At 42.2% G+C, this 19,416-nt stretch overlaps 1 pseudogene; it reads left to right on the forward strand.

Moving 5' to 3' along the window:
* Nucleotides 1-3,928: 3,928 nt before the first annotated feature.
* On the forward strand, nucleotides 3,929-4,278 carry LOC112405331 (60S ribosomal protein L36a-like; annotated as a pseudogene).
* Nucleotides 4,279-19,416: the final 15,138 nt, after the last annotated feature.

The raw sequence follows: 19,416 nt of genomic DNA on the forward strand, positions 1-19,416 counted from the left end.
GTGAGAGGCCCACGTACCGCAAAAAAAAAAAAGACATACATTCAAAGCTTAATTCTCCCAATTATTATGTCTGTGATCCTGGCCCTCTCAGTTCACTACTGGGAGTTTTGTATTGGCTGATTTTCCTGCCTCATTCCAGAAAAGGTTTACATCTTAAATCCTTATCTGCAATATGGGGAGAAACCCCCTCCCAGTGTGTTTGTAGAGATTCTGAAAAAGGGATTAGGTCTGGAACACAAATAACAATGTAACTACCTTTAAAACCTGAAGACCTGCTACCTCATAAAATATATCTTTGAACTTCATGGCTCCAAATAGAAATGAGAATTCTAAGTTGCCCCCTGAAATGTTTCCAAACTTATCGATATGGAAACCACTGTCCTAGGTCACTTATCAGTTAACATTCACATCCTGAAAAATTCTCTTCACCCTGTGTGTCCAAAACAAAGATCCAGAAAACTCACTGTCTAGAGCTCAGTTGAAATTTAAAGGAAACAAAGATACTAGATAGATCCAACCATGTGAAATTACCAAAGGGGTTCGACATAATTAATGCAGGTCTTCAAAAAGACAGTACCATTATCACTGCAGAATGATTGGGCAAGCCCATCCTGGGCCAAATGTCAGCAGGCAGGCGTAAGAATCACCTGGGTGACTGTTTAATATGCAGATTCTGGACCCACCCACAGATCCAGTACTGGAGTTGGAGCGGGGAAGTTCAGGAATCTGGCTTTTTAAAAGGCATCCCAAGTATCCCAAGACAGAAAGACTACTCTAGGGGACTTCCCCTCAAGCATTTCCAAACCTGAAGAATATTCTGTCCCCAATAACTCTAAAGACAGAACCTCAAGATGCTGCACTTCTCAAAGGGCATCCTTAGTCAGCTTAAGGGCAGGTCAGTTTGAGGACCTCTACTGTAAAAGTAGGCAAGCACCTGGTGACAGTTTGAAATCCAGCCTCCACAACTTTCGAGCTGTGAGAAGTCTTTTGAGTGCCCATCTTTTTTGTTTTAATGACCCACCCCTCCTTTTGTGGTTTTCTTTATTTTATTTTGTTTTGTTGCCTGAAATTAATGATTATTGCAAGGGAATCTAGACCCCTTTTTAATAGCTGCATTTGGGTAATGTACCCCTCGCTCTACCCTCCAGGACAGAATTACTGCGGCTCCACTAGTTGGTTTAGTGACTATTTATGCCCATCTTCCACATCGCAGACCCAAACCAAAGCCTCATTATTTCTACCATGTTTGTTTTGCTGCAGAATGGTAACATTTACATGGACATGGGTTTTTTCTCTATCTTATAATTTGGATTGTTTAGTTTTCCTTTTTGGACTTCTTTGATGCTGCTGAAGAAAGAAGTCCACAAAAATCTGGAGAAAGGAAGAGAGTGGGCTGCAGGGGGCAGAGTAGGTGGAAGTATTGTTTGCTTTTCTGTCTCCTTGGCCGCCCCCCACCACTCCCCCCCAGCTGGACTAAGCTATCACCTTCCTATTTCTGCTTTTCCACCTCTTACAGCTGGGCTGAAATATGTCAGCAGTATCACTGACTTACTATGAAACCTTGAGCGGGTCTCTTTCCCTCTCCAGGCCTTGCTTCCCATGTGAACAGTGAAGGTATACAACCAAACAATCTCTAAATTTAGTAACTTTCATAAGTCCACTGGACTGTCGCTCATTCCTCTGTGACAGCCATGTGACTTGGGGCAACTTATTTAACCCATCTGATAGACCACCAAAATGAGTCACACCCTTCTCTTTTCTAACTCTGATGAATAAAAAAAGTTGCTTCCTTATACCCAAGGCATGAAAATAGTAACCAATCCATGTTCCCTCAGAAGCCCCTGAGTTCCAAAGACAAGACCATTACTGTACTAAATTCTCCAAAGGGTTTCCAAGGCTTTAAATCCCCTATGACATCCCCGACACACCCACCACCCCCACTAGCCCCAGTGCAACCTTAAAACCTCCTAGGGTTAATTTCTGCCTCTCCTCTCCCCTTTATGTCTTGCTGGAGGGTTCTATGAGAAATGTCATTCCACTTCTAGGTATGTACTCTAGAAAAGCATTTTCAAATGTACACAATAAGGCATACAGAAGGATATTCACTGGGGCCTTATTTACCATAATGAATAATCAGAAAAAAATGTCCATCAACTAAAAAAATAATAATAATAAAACTCTGAGAAATCCATTTAATAGAATACTGTGCAGCACTTCAAAAGAATGAGGCAGATCCAAAAATACTAATATGGGTAGACTGACAAGACATATTGTTGAGTAAAAGAAGCATGCTACAGAATGGTATGCATAGTATATCTCTTATGCAAAAAAAGTAAACTGTACATATTCTAAGTATATATATATACACACATATACTCACACACACTCACACACACACATACATATATAAATACATAGCAGAGATCTGGGAGGATGTGTAACAAACTGGTGACGTTGTTTACCTCCAAGGAAGGGATGGTCAAGGGGACTTTACGTGAAATATTTTAATATTTTTACTCAAAGGATATAATCATAAATTACTTAAGAAATTTAAATTATTTTGAAATAATACAGCCCCTAAGTATATGACAATAGCACAAAAAATGGGGGGAAAGAAAAGTTCTTACTCTATACATGAACTGGTATAATATAATTTGAAGATGACTATTCAAAAATGTGATAAAGATGAAAATTAAATAACATAAAGAAATTTTTATTAGAAAAAGAGGTTTAACAAATAAGACAAGAGTGAAGAGAAAACAGAATCATAAAAAAATAATCCACAAGCAGGTTAGCAAATAGAAGGGAAAGGAAGAAAGAACAGATGGAACAAATAGAAAATGACTAGCCAGATGGTAGATTTAAATGTAACCATATCAATAGTAAAAATGTAAGTAATCTACACACCCCAATTAGAAGGCAGAGACTGTCAGATTGGATAAAAAAGCAAGACAACACATTATGCTGTCTACAGGAAACTCACCTTCAATATAAAGACATAAATAAGTAAAAGGTTAATATGATGCAAAAAGACAGACCATGCAAACACTAATCAGAGAGCTGAGTGCCCTTATGAATACTAGACAAAGCAGACTTCAGAACAGGAATATTACCAGAGATAAAGAGAGTCATTACACAATGATAAAGGGGACAATTTAACAACAACAAGATATAAGAATCCTAAATATATATACACCTAAGATAGGAGCTTCAAAACGGCCTGAAGCAAAAATTGCTAGAACTCAGAAAAGAAACAGACAATTCCATGATTATAGTCAGAAACATCAATGACCCTCTTAGTAATAGAAGAAGCCGAAAGAAATTAGTAAGGACATAGAAGACCTGAACAACACTATAAACCAACTTGACCTAATTGATATTTATAGAGAATTCTAGTCAACAAACAGCAGAATACACATTCTTTTCAAGTACAGTTGACCACTGAAAAACACGGGTTTGAACTGCATAGATCCACTCATATGTGGATTTTTTTTCAAAAGTAAATACTAGAGTACTACACAGTCCCTGATTGGTTGAATCCATGGATGTGGAACCTTGGATACAGAAGAACCGTGGATACGAAGGGTTGGCTATAAGTTAGTCATATGTAAATATGAAATAGTCACCAAGAATATACTGGGTCATAAGTCAAATCTCGACAAAGTTTAAAAAACTTAAATTGTACGAAGTATGTTCTCAATACTTTGAATTAATGCTTTGAATTCACAATATAATTAAATTAGAAATCAAGAATACAAAGATATTTGGAAAATTTCCCACACTTCTAAATCACTCAAAGTCAAATGATAAATTATAGAAACGTGAATTGAAAATGAAAACACATGAAAAGTTGTGGGATATAGATAAATCAGTGTTTACAGGGAAATTCAAAGCATTCAAAATTTATAGTGTTAGTACCCCAGTAAACATGGTAAATATTCCTAAGACCCACTAGACTTTCTATAAGAAGTGTGACTAGCACAACCCCACAAAATGACACAGTACAAGAAGGGCAAGGATTCAGGCCTGTCCCGGGAAAGCAGTGTTACCACAGGAAGTAGAGTGGCTATGGTGAGCAAGCTAGGCAGATTTTCCAGCAAAGGCTAAAACTACAAAGAAAACTGTGCTAAGGTTTGAACGCTTAAGCCCTATTATACATCTAAAAGAATGCCAGCTATTAATAGACGCGTGCATTATGAACTGGGAAGAGACAACAAGAGAAAAGGCCAAATCATCCTGTTCTGGGCTTCACCTTTTGTTTTATTACAAAGGAAATAAAATCTTGAGGCTATGCTGACTTCAAAAAAAAAAAGTTTATATTAAGAAGAGTAGAATAGTCTCAAATCAATGCCCTAACGAGAATTCACCTTAAGAAACTAGAAAAAGAAAGGCAATATAAAGTCAGAGCAAACAGGACATAAAAATATGAGCAGAAATCTATGAAATAAAACCAGAAAAACAAAGAAGAAAATCAATGAAACCAAAAGCTGTTTCTTTGAAAAAAAAAAAAAAAGACAACTGATAAACCTCTACTCAGACTGATCAAGAAAGTGAAGGCACAAATTACCAACATCAAGAATGAAAGAGGGGAAATCGCCAGATCTAACATTAGAAGAATAAGAAAATATTATGAACTATGCTAATAAATTCACCACCTTGGATGAAATGGACAAATTCCCTGAAAAAAAAACACAGCCCTGAACTACTGTAGTAGACTGTGAGAACTCTAGTGTTTATCTGCCTAAGGAATTCCAGGCAGAGAAATCAAAATGAGTAAGGAGAAAAAAGAACCCTCCCACATTGTTGTCAGGAATGTAAATTGGTGCAGGCACTATGGAAAACAGTATGGAGGTTCCTTAAAAAACTAAAAATAGACTAACTGGAAATGATACATGCACCCCAATTTTCATAGCAGCACTATTTACAATAGCCAAGACCTTGAAGCAGCCTAAATGTCCACTGACAGATGAATGAATAAAGAAGATGTGGAACTTACAAAACAGAAATAGACTCATGCAGAAAACAAACTTACGGTTAACAAAGGGGAAAGGAGGGGAGGATAAATTAGGAGTTTGGGATTAACAGATACACACTACTATACATAAAATATTGATAGATAAACAACAAGGACCTACTGTACAGCATGGGAACTACATTCAATATCTTGTGATAACCTACAGTGGAAAAGAATCTGAAAAAGAATGTGTGTGCGTATAATATATGCAAAATCTGAATCATTTTGCTGTACACCTGAAACTAATTATGTAAATCAACTATACTTCAATTAAAAAAACAATAGGATGCCAAGCACCGAACAAAACAGGTGTGTTTACTGGAGTAGAAAAACTGCAGAGAAAAACTGCAGTAGTAGAAGCTAAAGAAGTAGAAATCAGGAAGTAGGGGATTAGTTAAAATCAGAGATTAGTTAAGAAGCCACGGCATAATTTGGTGAACGACAATGAAGGTCTGAACTCCCAAGGTAGTAGTAAGAATGAAGAGAAGATTAAAATTTGAGAAATAGGTAACCCGTAAAATCAGCAGAACTTGGTGACTGACTGATTACGGGAAGGATAAAGGAGGAGGAGGCACACAGAAGGGCTCTTATGCATTGGGCTTGGGGACCAGGTGCTACTAATGGATACTGGGACTAGCCAAGCAAGGGTGGCTGATGGCAGAGGAAGATCATGGTCTACATTTACAGATTTTAGGTATGGGGTACCTGTGGGAAATCAAGGTTGGGAATGTTCAGCAAGCATCCGGATGTATAAATGTGAAGCAAATGGGAGAAGTCAGTAATGAAATAACTACCACATGGGTAGATATCTTGCCTAAGAGACTTACAGAAAGAGAAGAGAGGTGGCTCAAGGGTAGAACCCTGGATGAGAAAATAAAGTTCAAGAAAAGCTTTATGATTTTGGAATAAGGCAGTTCTAAGCAAGTGCAATCATGCACAAACACGTTAAGTAACGTCTTACAATATCAAAAACTTGGAACAAACGTACATATCATAGAAAAACAGAATGGTTAATATGGAAGACACTAAAAATGATATTTAGGAAGAGTGTACAATGATACAGACATTGCTTACGTGTTTTCCCACCTTTTAAAAAATATATGTATTTATATTATTTAAACACTGAAAACACGCACAGCAAAGCTGGGAAAAAATACATCAAAATGTTAGTATTACGTGTTTTGAGTTTAGCGGTCCATGGGGTACTGCCATCTACTATTCTCTATCTTGCAAATTCGCTATAAAACACTTAGGCAAGAGTAAGACAACCTGTTCCCCCAAAATGAAGAACCATGGTATTTCCTTCCATCTCTAGTGACCACGCCCACATCACGCCAGAGTTCCGGTGTAACACGGGACCTGGCACTGAGGGCCCGCAACGGAAGCATGGCTGTATCGGTACCTGTTGTGAAGGCAGCTGCAAGCCTCTGTGCCCTCGGCCCCACCACTTCGGCTGGAGGCCTCAGCCCAGCCCAGGGAGGTGAGATCCCTGCATCCGTCTGCACAGGGTCCTGCGTCTGCCCCTCAGGCGTGGTCTCATCTCCGCAGTCACGCTGCCCTTTCCCGTCACAGGCCTTTCCCTCGGGGCCTCACCAGCCCTGCCTCCTGGCCTGGCTGGCAGGGTCTTTGCGGCAGCTCCTCACAAAACAACTCCCAGCGGGCAGCAAGCACCCCGCACAGTGTGGATACTGGTCCTGCCGGGAGCGTGCCAGCTGCGACCTTACCAGCCCAGGTGGCAACCGCAGCAGAGCCTCTGGGCCAGCCTTGGGCCCTGGCGCTGACCAAAGGTGCGCGGTTCCTTCCACTCCTCTCGGCCACCTCACTAGGTCGGTGTACGGTCCTGTTCCAGGCCTGTGGGAGGGTGACATCTGGGCTGGGAGCCCAAGGACTTGCCCAGAGCCCACTAGACAGCAGTCGGCGTTACAGTGATGGTGACGAAGATGTCCTCTTTAAGCTCAGGCAGAGAGGGCAGGTCCCGTGCTCAGGGCCTCCGGGGCCTTTCAGGGCCTTGGGAGGCCGTAGCCTGAGTGGTGTGGCCCCAGTGGGCTGAGGTGAAGGGACAGCCAGTGGAACAACGTAGGCAATAGAGGTGGAAGTGCCCCTCAGTCTGCCGGAAAGCCCCGTTACAACCTCATCCGTGAGGGGAATCCTGAGCTGTGACTTCCGGGTTCAGGATTCCGAGGAGAAATTCCCGCCGCCTCTAAAAGCGGGCCGGGAGCCCAACGCGGGCCCCGCCCCCAGCCCTTGGCCCCTATCCCCTGTCCCGGATGTGGCCCCGCCCCCGGTATGGCCCCACCCCCAGGGGTAGTCCCACCGGATGTAGTCCCCCTCCAGGCCTCTGCCGGGCCGGTGAAGCACGCTGGGTGGGGCTCTGCCTACAGAGGTTCTGCACAACGCTTGCTAGTGAGTTCGTCTAAACGGTTATTGACTTACCGTTAACTAGGTGCGATACACCAGGCCAGTAGTGTGGGTGATAGAGAAGCTCCTGGTACTTTGGGGACCTAGAGAGTAGCCCAAAATTACAAATAGAGTTGTGATGGTGAAAGTGAGGGCACCAGTCCGGTCTTGGGAGGGTCAAGGAAGGCCTCCCAGAAAGATCCCCGCACTTTACATAGCAGTAAGGAAGAGGGAAAGGAGGGTGCTATGCAACCATTTTTGAAGATTTGGTGATGAAAAGTTCCCATCTGAAGGCTTATGATCCCTTCAGAAGTGGGCCAAGGGCTTCCCTGGTGGCGCAGTGGTTGAGAGTCCGCCTGCCGATGCAGGAGACACGGGTTCGTGCCCCGGTCCAGGAAAATCCCACATGCCATGGAGCGGCTGGGCCCGTGAGCCATGGCCGCTGAGCCTGCGCTTCCGGAGCCTGTGCACCTCAACGGGGGAGGCCACAACAGTGAGAGGCCCGCGTACCACAAAAAAAAAAAATTGGCCAAATAGCAAATCTGTTGAGGGGGAGGGAGGGGCAGGAGCTTGAGGAAAGTGAAGGAGGTTTGATATCGTTTTTGAGTATGCAGAGAAGGAGCTGACTCAAGGACCAACGCTGTAACTCCACAAGGGGAGGGAGCTTTGTTTTTCTTACTCATGTGTCCCAAGTGCTTCAAACAATAATTCGGATCCTTCACGCAAAGACTCCTCTGGTTTCAACTGGATGTGGACCGTGCACAGTTAATGTAGTTTTTTGTAAGTGACCTTTTTGCCCTTAGCCTTGTGTCCTGGGACAAAGCCACTGAACAAACAACTCATCCTTTTTCTCCAGGTGACTTTTTGTTGAAGTCTCTTTTACATCTGGGGCAAAAACTGGGGAGGGGTCTTGTTCACTAGAGTGTCAGCTAAATCCGGAAGGGTGACTGGCTTGGAAGATCCCTAATCCTACCTCCCCTCCTTGATGTATTTAATCTTTGGATCTCCTTAAGGTCCTCTCATCCTTTGGGGCTAAATTCTTTTTTTGGCTTTTCCTTAGGGCCTGAAGCTTAGGAACACAGGGCTTCTGCTGACCTAGGCTGCTCCGGAGCTGGGGAATTCCTTGGCCTTGACTATCTCCCTGGACTGTTTAATCTTTGAAAGAATACCTAAATTCCCCTGCATCATCATATTCCTAAAGTGGAAACTCAACTCAGAGAAGATACTGTCCTTCTTGGGTGAGCTCCTTCCCTCTAGAATTTTCCCCCAAGGACTGGGGCTAGGCTTTAAGGTGGGGCCAAAGTCTGGGGCTGAGGAAGCAATGGGGGATTGGTTAAGTGCATTTGGACTGGGGGAGGAGGACATTAGAGATTGAATAAGAGAAAGGGAGACTAGTGTGGGACTGTTATCAAAGACCAGAAAGATAGCCATCAGGGACTCACTGTGCAGAGAGGGGGACCTCTGAAGAGCTAGCTACATTTGTGCTGCAGAGTCTCGCAAGATTTTGGAATTTGGAGGCTCCTGTGGACTATGCAGTTACTGTGGTTGGCCTTCGCATCTCTAGAAGGGTTGGAGGGCTGTGGAGTAGTGCTCAACAGCAAGTGATGCTAAAGAAGATGAGTTGGTAGTATGCCCTCTGTTGTTTTAGAATGATTCCTTCTTCTTTGTCCTCCCAGATCTGGAAATCTACACTCTTTGTGACATATCTTCAGGAGCTTCTGGACAGCAGAGCTAAGGAAAGACTCTTTGTCTGCTTGCTTCCACATGACTGATTGCAGGGTCTCCCCAGAGACAGAACTTGTTGGGTGAAAGGAAAAAGCTCCTCCTGCTGGAAATCACAGTATGAGAAGGTAGGGAAAAACAAGTCCTTAACAGACAGCTGCCCCCCAGCAGGAGGTTGAAATGGACAAGGTTTTTGAGCACTCAATGCCTAAGTCTTTTGCAGTAGAAGTCAGACAAAGGGGGTTTTCTGAAGATGAGCTCTCTGGGACAGCATTCGGTAGGATTTAAATCAAGCCAAACTGAGTCAGTATTAAAGTAGAGTCTGGCAATGGTGGGGTAGAGACTGTTGGTGATGATGGGTGACAGGCAAATGAATCAGTGGGATTCATGGAGTGAATGGGATGTCGTGAGAGATAAGAGGTTGAATTCCTGACCAAAAGGGTACGATCATGCAAGAGGAGGGATCTGGTTGGGGAAGAGAGTCTAGTATCTGAGTGTGTTCTAGGGGAAAGAGGAAGGGTAGATGATGGGGGTAGAAGATGGTCCCTTAAGATTGTAGCTCTGGAGGCAGAAAGGGATCTGCAGTGTTGAGATTGAATAAGGGGACCTGGGGGGCAGAGTGGAGGCAGAGAGGACCTTCATGGAAAAGATGAGAAAGCTGGTAATGGGGCAAAATAAGGATAAATGAAATGTTAGGAGAGATCAAGGCAAGGAGGACTCCCAGGCAGAGGGGAGAAGGCCATGATGGGAGTGGAAAAAAAGATGAGCGAGAATGTGGGAGCCAGTGACAGAGCCTCTGGTGGCAGAGAGGCCAGTGTGGAGGTGAAAGGAGTGATGAGGGAGTGGGACCAATTATGAAGAGTAGGGCAGAGAAGAAACCAGATTATGCAGGAGCAGAGTCAGATACAAAATTGAGAGCAGCAGGGGAAGATGAGACTCTGTAGGGTCCTGGGAAGAAAGGCTGATAAATAGGCCAGAAGTGAAAGGGCTCAGACAGAGGGGCTAGTTATTCATCTTCTGGAAGGTCTGGTAAAAGGGTGGAGGCCAGAGTTAAAGAAGGCTCAAGCAGAGGAGCTGTGGGAACAGAAGGGAACACAGAGGGAGCAGCATCTTTCACAGGATTCCCCAGAGCAGAAGGTCAACCACCACAGTGATGCTTTCCCAACCCTCTCTGCACCGATCTTGACCCAGCAGTTACCAAAACCGCAAGAAGCTGCAAGCTGCCGCCAGGAACAGGGTAGGAACAAGAGGGTCTGACAAGAGTAAGGGCACCTGAAGCATGCTGCCCCTTCCCACGCCCCATATCTGAGACTTCATTATACACCTTTATACCTCACCCCAAGGCTTGCTTTCTCATTCTAGTCTCTGTGGCAACCCCAGGCTGCACTGGGGCCCTAAAATTAGAGAGCCCAGGCTAGGAAGTGGGAAACAGGAAAGAAGGAAAGAAATTAATCATTTCCAGGAAAGGTCCCTGCCACCACAGCTTCTTTCCGGCAAGTTCAACAAGCCACTAAAACAAGAGGAAAAGTGAAAATTAGTTTGACCTGAAAAAATGAAAATCTGCCATGCCATTCATCAAAATGGGAAAACAGACACCGATCACAGATAAAGCCAGGTGCAAAGTTAGCAGAAAATTACAGTTCTCCCAAGGAAGCACTACAGCTGTGAAGTGTCTGAATGACACTCAGTAGCATAACTATTACTTTGTTACTGAGAAATCTTGTTTTCCAGAAACTTTGCTTTTGAAGTAAGAACAAAACATCCCACTCTTGCCTGCAGGATCTAATTCACATTGACACAGAGCACCTGCCTTAATTTTCAACCCAGGTGCAGATTCAGATAAGGGGGTTAGGGACATTAACATTTTGCATCTTAATTTGTAGTTTCTAAGGAAAGGAAACCTAGTTTCCGCTTTGCCATCCAGACATGATGTTGGCCCTTTATGCACAGCCCTGCTTTGCCTTAACATATCAAAATACTATTTCATATAAATTTCACCTAATGCCACCCTTCCCCAAAATCATATCATAACTTTTCCCTGTCTTGGTGACACACCCCATGATTCCTCCAATGTATGACCTCCTTCGTTGCAATGAGCCAATAACCCTGACTTTGTCAGACTACAAATTTGCTCTGGGTGTCCTGATTAGGACGTTTGGAGATTCTCTTGATACTTGGTCAAATCCCTCCCTACGAAGGATTGGCCTCTATGATAGTACTAATGTGCATATCTGAGATTCCTTGAGTCTCAAGACATTCAAGATTTGTCTGTCTGATTGTGTGGTTTTACATTGAATTTAGATTCTGGTTGTCTTCTTTGGTCCTTCAATATCAGTTTATTTGTCTCCTGGAATTTTTGGTTTCCCATCAGACTCGTCTCCCCTGGTGAAATTTGGCTTTTAACACCCTGTCCTGCCTTCTATTTATCTATTGTCTTCTATTTGTCTATGAGAACTTTCCCCAGTCTTCTCTAGGTATGAGAACTTGGCTTTGGCAAAGAGCTGTCCACACTTTCTGAGAGCCAGGTGGCTGCTGATTTCTCAGGTCAGCAAGTAGAGGCAGCTTAACCTTAGGGTTGAGGACTCACAACACAAGTGATGTTTTACCTTTGATAAACAGTCAAGCAATCTCTCATGGGCTTGTCTGCTAACAAGTTTGTGCTACCTCCTGGCATAACTTCACTGAGGATAAATTAAAATTATAGTGGTCACTTGGACTTTGACATGAAGGAGGATGTTCATTTGAGAAATGCCTGAGGCATAAAGGGAAAATAAACTCTCAAGAGGAGATTGGATAACTGGTCTGTCTAAAAAAGAACACTGTGGGCTTCCCTGGTGGCGCAGTGGTTGAGAATCTGCCTGCTAATGTAGGGGACACGGGTTCGAGCCCTGGTCTGGGAGGATCCCACATGCTGCTGGAGCAACTGGGCCCGTGAGCTACAACTACTGAGCCTGCTACCCGTATTCATATACATTATATAAGGGCTATAAATTAATAGAGTGTGTAAGCACCTTTGGCTGATGTGTTTATTCTGTTTCCTGAAAATGTAAAAGGTGATCTAAAACATACCCATAAAAATTTAGTTAAGCAGTTCTTGGTTTCTTGCCTTTTAGTTTTCCCTGTTTCTGGAGGAAACAAAAATTGGTTACCTTGGCTAAATGTGGTAATCAATAAAAATTATAAAGACTATACTTATATAATAATCACAGAAAATGTGAATATGTATGTAAGATAATGAATATGGTTTGTTAAGGAAATATTAGGTTATTAAATGATAATTCAGTGTAATATATACACTTGTTTTAATACGCTGAGATAAAGTATATCTTAAAAACTAAAATTTCATTTTATATGCATTATGTATTTATGTATGTCTACATATACATACAAAGGCATATTAATTTAATTCTATAAATGACAAAAAGGAAAATTCAGAGGTATATTCCACGTTAATAGATTTATTCACAGAAAAAGGCTTATAAATCTTTTACTGCAAATTGTAATATACACATTTTGTGCCTAGATAAGTGTTCTTTTTATTATTATTATTTATTTTATTTATTTTTATTTATTTTTGGCTGAATCAGGTCTTAGTTGCAGCACTCAGGATCTTCGTTGAGGCATGCGGGATCTTTAGTTGCGGCACGCCAGATCTTTCGTTGCGGCACGCAGGCTTCTCTCTAGTTGTGGCGTGCGGGTTTTCTCTTCTCTAGGCGTGACGTGTGGGCTCCAGAGCATGTGGGCCCTGTAGGTTGCCGCATGCAGGCTCTCTAGTTGAGGTGCACAAGCTCAGTAGTTGTAGCACGCAGGCTTAGTTGCCCCACGGCATGTGGGATCTTAGTTCCCTGCCCAGGGGTCAAACCCACGTCCCTTGCATTGTAAGGCAGGTTCTTTACCACTGGACCACCAGGGAAGTCCCAAGAGTTTTCTTTTGAATTACCAAAATATCCTGTTAACTCTCTGTTCTTCTCTTGAATAACATAAATTTCTTCATTTTTTAAGTTACTAGGTCAGATATCAGAGGAAGACTGGTCGAACTTCAGTGGGAAGGACCTTACCAGGTACTGTAAACAACTAACACAGCAGTAATTCCAGGCCTCCAAAGTCAACAGATATACATGACACGAAGTAACTGGAAGGCTGTCCTGTGACCTCAAACAGAGGAATCGGAGGAATCATTCCAAAGGAGATAACTGCAGGAAGTGTCACCTTCCCCCAAGACCCACCAGACAAGGCCACCAGAGCCACAAATTGCTATGCTTTAATCTGCATGTGCTTTTGCTCTTTTTCTTTATTCTTTCCTCTCTGCCAAGTTAAGGTTTAAATTATTGACGCTCCTTATCTATGAACTATGATAACTTGAAGGTCTTTATCCTTAATACTATTTTTTTTTCTCACCTTAGTCACTCCTTGATGTGAGTCCAATATGAGACTGCATGCAATTACCCCTTCTGTTGGGTGTGTACTTACTTTCCTTTGGGTGCCACCCAACTTCCTTTGCTGTCAATTTCATGGAATTAATCAGCTGATTTCCTTCTTTGGTTGATAAGACTCAACCAAAAAGTGATCTGAGGATGAAAAATAGTGTAATAGGCCAAACAACCAGAATTCTAAAACCCCCTATCACGTGATACATAGAAAGGAAGGTTTCAGTCCTAAACAAAATAATGCTCAGAAACCTTTTGTGAAAATTCAGCTATTCCAAACAAATTTTCACTAAAGCCAGTGATGGGGATGAAAGGAGTGACAAGGGGCTGCTTTGAGAGAACACAGGGAATTCCCTGGCAGTTCAATGGTTAGGACTCCACGCTTTCACTGCCAAGGGCCCAGATTCAACCCCAGGTCGGGGTAGAAGAAGACCTGCACGGTGCAGCCAAAAAAAAAAGAAAGAAAGAAAAGAAAACAGAACACAATGAGAGGAAAGGAGACAGTTAAGAGTTCAATGAGGGAAGATGGGCCCCAAAGGGTACTCAGGCAAAAAGACAACAGAGATAAATATGCCTCTGGAGAGTCCCCAGAGAAGATGGAAGCCAGTGTTATGGAGTCTGTACATGGTCTGGAACATAGGCCTCTGTGGAATCCAGTGAGAAGGTAGAAACTAGAGGTACAAGGGCTAAGAGAGGGCCTGGTTATGGGTCCTCTGAGGGTCACTGAGAGGTTGAAGGCAGAGACTGAGCTGACCCCCCTCAGAGGAATGGTAGGAGGCACGGGACTCTGAGGCAGCAGCATCTTCCATAGGCTCCCCAGACAGCAGAATGTCAGCTTCCATGGCCACTACTCCCCACTCACAGTGGGGATCTTAATGAAACGGTGGCCACAAACTTCCTGTAACAGGTAGTTTGTCCAAGTTTCTGCAGAAGACAAGAGGAATAAGCTAAAATCAAGAGGGCTAGGATGGGGGCCTCACAAAGCCGGAAACACACTACATTCCCCCACATCCCAGACTTCACAATGCTTCTCTTATTCCTCACGCCAAGGCTTGCTTTCACATTCCCTTCCCTACAGGTTTCCCCTTCAATGTCAACCCCAGGCTGTACTGGGCCATGGAACTGCATAAGCCGTCCTAGGAAGAGGGATACAGGAGAGAGAGGGAGAGATTAATCTCCTGTTCATTAGGAAAGCTTGTTCTGTGCTACAGTGAATCCTTTTTGGTCAGCCTCTCCAATGTGAGAATCCAAAAGCCTGGGTTACTTGTGGTGAAGAGAGGAGCAAAGTGTTATTTTAGGAGGCTGAGTGGGATGATCCTTTGGGGGAGATGTTTGGGAGACTAGGACTCTGAAAGCACCAAATTTACCATACAGAATTATCCATGCCAATAATACTAAGGCCTTTCACAGACATTATCTCATGTGATCCTCACAACAACCCTGTGAGGTATGGAGGCCAGGTATTACCTCTGAGGAGGAACTTGAACCTTGGGGAAGTGAAATAGCTTGTCCAAAATCAGGATCCAGGAGTTCTGCCTCCAAAACCAACAGTGGTTCCAGTATATCTCACACCACCACCAGTGACCAAGACCCATGGCCCAGCTCCATCATTCTTTGAGTGGGTAGATGGGCAGAACAGGGAATATGAACCCTTCTTGTGAGCCTCCTCTCTGAGAGCTCTATTTCCTAATAGAGAAGTGCTCTAGGAACTGACATCCTCAGATTGTAGACTGGGCCCTCATGGAAAGGTGAGATTAAGGTTAAACTTGAGTAGCCCAGGGTTGACTAGACAAAACCTTACCTTTTAATTCTACACCTTTGTTCCTCTATTTGACTCTGCACTGATCTTGAGAGACGAGAGTGAGAGGCTAAGACTGAATTTTCACTTTTTTCTCTCTGGACAAGCCATAGACATTCATTTATTCATAGATAATCTGATTTTCCATATTAATAGAGCTCTGTGATCATCCCTGTTAGTCACTTTAAAGTAGATAAAAATATTTTCTATTTTTCCTTCTTTGCAAATTTCAAGAAGTATTTTCTGTATGTTATGCTCAATTGATATTTTCAGTCCTTATCCTCTGCAGATGAAGGGCACTCATTTCCAGAACTGCAGGCACATGTGTATACCTTCACATAGGACTTTCCCCTGCTCACAGGGCTCGGGCTCAGCATCTGATTCAAGGCTTTCAAAGGCTTAGGGCATTGTTCTCCACATCATCCCTAACATAAAGGGAAGCCTTGGCCCAGAGATACCTGAGGTGGAACCATGACTGGTGAATAAGAGGTGAGGGACTCTGTCTTCCTATAAGAATCCTGAACTCTATTAATAATCCAGCCCTGGCCAGTGACTCACTGTGATCAGGATTTTACCATGGAGCCCTCTGTCACACGCAGATAAAGGGTCTGTGAGCTTCAAGCCCTCCCCTGTTCCCCACATTCTAATCCTCCCTGAGAGTTTCCATCTTATGTGGCTCTCTGTGCCAACATAATTGATTTAGAAAAGTAGGAAGAGGAGGAGAAAAAGGTTAGTCTCTGCTGCTGGCTGACCTTAGGGTTCCTTTGCCAAATTGATATGTCTATTTTTCCTAAATGTTAGTAAGTTTTTGATTTCTCTGTAAATAGTCCAAGAATGGAAAAATGAACCCCATACTATACAGAAAGTATGAAATGCAACTAGTGCCCCAAGACTCACTGAGATGCATCTGAAAGCAGAGTTTATTTGAAGTGCACCTCAGGCTCAGACGACTGAGCATTGAGAATATGACCCCATCATGGAGCTATGGTACAGTGACCGTGTTCTTGAGGGTGGGAGAGGGCCCTTAAAGGGGAGGGTGAACTCACAATTCCTCTTCACAGCATCCAGCCTGGTAGATCCCTCCAACCTTTCCTGGGCCTTCTAGATCCCTCCAACCTTCTCTGAGCCATAGTATTTTTCCAGTTCCATTCTTTTATCATATCATAGATACACTGTAGTGTTATTTCCTATTTATTCCTCCTATAACACAGATAGCAGTTGGGTTGTCCATTACCCCCTTGGTCACCTGAGCTTCAATCCTACCAATTATATAGGCTTTGAAAATATGGAGTTCTTCCAGGAATGTTTGCTAACTCCCAAAGATTTGCATTCTCAGGGTTTCCTGTGCTCTCATCTCCAGCTTCCCACCTCACACCAACCCAGACACAGGACATGACTCCACCTTCACGTTCACCCACGAGAGTCCACTTTCACATAAAAGCATTAGTGAGCAATGTAGTCTTTACAAAAGATATTGTGAGGGTGATGAAGAGTGCTACAGGCAGACCTCACTCCTGGCAAACAACTTTAAAATTTCTAACTGCTGAGTTAAGCACTGAACTGTTTCCTTCCATGAAACAGTCCTAGCCTAGGGCACTCAATCCTTTCCCACCCAGATGATGAGGCTTTGCTGGAACTGGCAGTACAACTATCTTCCAAGAATGAGGGATAGATTCTCAGTTAACACTGCTACTGGGATATCATTGCTTTTAGGTCCTTTCAGTGAACAGAAAAAGTTAAAAAAAAATAATAACCATGATTTCATATTAGTATGTACAATTCAAATTTAACACCAGGTATTTTTGGGTTTTTTTTTAACATCTTTACTGGAGTATAATTGCATACATTGTTGTGTTAGTTGCTGCTGTATAACAAAGTGAATCAGCTATACTTGTACATATATCCCCATATCCCCTCCCTCTTGTGTCTCCCTCCCACCCTCCCTATCACTTTCTGACTTACTTCACTCTGTATGACAGACACTAGGTCCATCCACCTCACTACAAATATCTCAATTTCATTTCTTTTTATGGCTAAGTAATATTCCATTTAACACTGCGTTTTTACTTTGTATCTCATTTCTCTAGCAATGAAAATTTTGGATCTTAGTAACATTAATGTTCTTATCCGTTCTATCCTAATATATATATATATAATGTAATTTTAAAATTATAATACAAATAGTATTTCTAATAATAAAACTACTGAGTCAAGTTTCAAGGTATTTGCAGTTCTTTTTTCCTTAGAATATACTCCACCAAGAAGATATACCAGAAGAGCATGTTCCAAAGTCACTTGAAATAATTCTTATCTCTATGTCATTATATAACCAATTTTATAAAGAGTTAACGTTGTTTCAATTCATTCTCAATTTTAGGATTAGCTTTATTTTCCCTGTATTGTTTTCCAAAAACTGTAAAACATTTACATGGGTCAAAGTCAAAAATAAATAAATTATACTCAGAGAAGTCTCACTCCCAACCCTTTCATTTGGTGCATAACTAGCTTTTACTTATTCTCTCAAGATGTAGAAGGCATGTGAGGAGCAAGGAAGAATAGGAACTTGGTAGAAAGAGACTATGGTTTAAATCCACTTCCTGTTTGAAGTTGGGCATTTCCTACTTTTTGAGACTTGATTTCTTCAGGTAAAAATGAGAATAATAATAGCCATCTCTAGAAATATCCTACAGATTAAATTAGATAACATGTGTGAATTGCCCAGTCCATAATAAGTACTCAAAATATGACAGCTATTTAGTATATTTTATCTGAAGAGCTTAATGGAACCTAGAAATCTTAGACCACCTTGTCACCCAATTTTGGTGCCCTTTTAAAAATCTTTTTACATAATGTAGAAATTTCAACTCAAGAAACATTAGTGAGGAATCAGTTACAGCCAAAGAGCTGTGCAAGGATTTGCAAGGATAAAAGAGTAATCATTCAATAAAGACGCAGATGTAGAGAATGGACTTGAGGACACGTGGAGGGGGAAGGGGAAGCTGGGACGAAGTGAGAGAGTGGCATGGACATATATACACTACCAAATGTAAAATAGATAGCTAGTGGGAAGCAGCCGCATAGCACAGGAAGATCAGCTCAGTGCTTTGTGATCACCTAGAGGGGTGGGATAGGGAGGGTGGGAGGGAGACACAAGAGGGAGGGGATATGGGGATATATGTATATGTATAGCTGATTCACTTTGTTATAAAACAGAAACTAACACACCATTGTAAAGCAGTTATACTTCAATAAAGATGTTAAAAAGAAATAGCAAATGAAAAACTCAAATTGAGTTCAAAAATGAAACCACATACTATGTTATCTATAAAACTACATGCCTAAGACAGAGAGTTAAGAAAATTAGAAAGGCCAAGAGAATTAACTGATAAGGTAATAAAATAATAAAGTAGCTAAGTAAAAAAGTACACAGAAATCACAAGTTTCTAAAATTCTACCTAGGGACTTAAAAGAAGACTGGAGAGAAAATTTGTTTTAGGAGAGTAAGATACCTTTTTTTAGGATTGAAATACATTATAATAAAGATGTCAGTTTTCTCTAAATCTATAAATCACTGCAGTTTTAACAAAGGGCAATTACCTAGGCATTTGGGAGGAAAAACTGGATATAACTCACTCCATAAATAAGCATGTCTTTTGAAAATCACCATCAAAAGCTCTAGAAAATTATCATCTTGGAGTAGGAAAAGCATTTCTATATTTTAAAATTATTTTAGAAGTATAATAGTAGAGCGTGCTTTTAATAATTTAAACAACACATAAATGTATAAATCACAAAATGTAAACACTCTTTCCATCTCTCTATACTCCCACTGCCTGAAGTGGTAAGGTAAGCACAGTTAACAATTTGATGTGTATGGAAAGGCATTTTAAAGCATTACCTGAAACCTACAAATCTTAAAGGGAAGTGACTAATTAGTAGGACAATATAGACATTTCTGTATTAAAATAAAAGGTAAGGGCTTCCCTGGTGGTGCAGTGGTTGAGAGTCCGCCTGCCGATGCAGCGGACATGGGTTCGTGCCCGGGTCCGGGAAGATCC

The sequence above is a fragment of the Neophocaena asiaeorientalis genome, unplaced genomic scaffold (genome assembly GCF_003031525.2).
Source record: "Neophocaena asiaeorientalis asiaeorientalis breed wild unplaced genomic scaffold, Neophocaena_asiaeorientalis_V1.1 scaffold342, whole genome shotgun sequence".
NCBI classification, from domain to species: domain Eukaryota; kingdom Metazoa; phylum Chordata; class Mammalia; order Artiodactyla; family Phocoenidae; genus Neophocaena; species Neophocaena asiaeorientalis.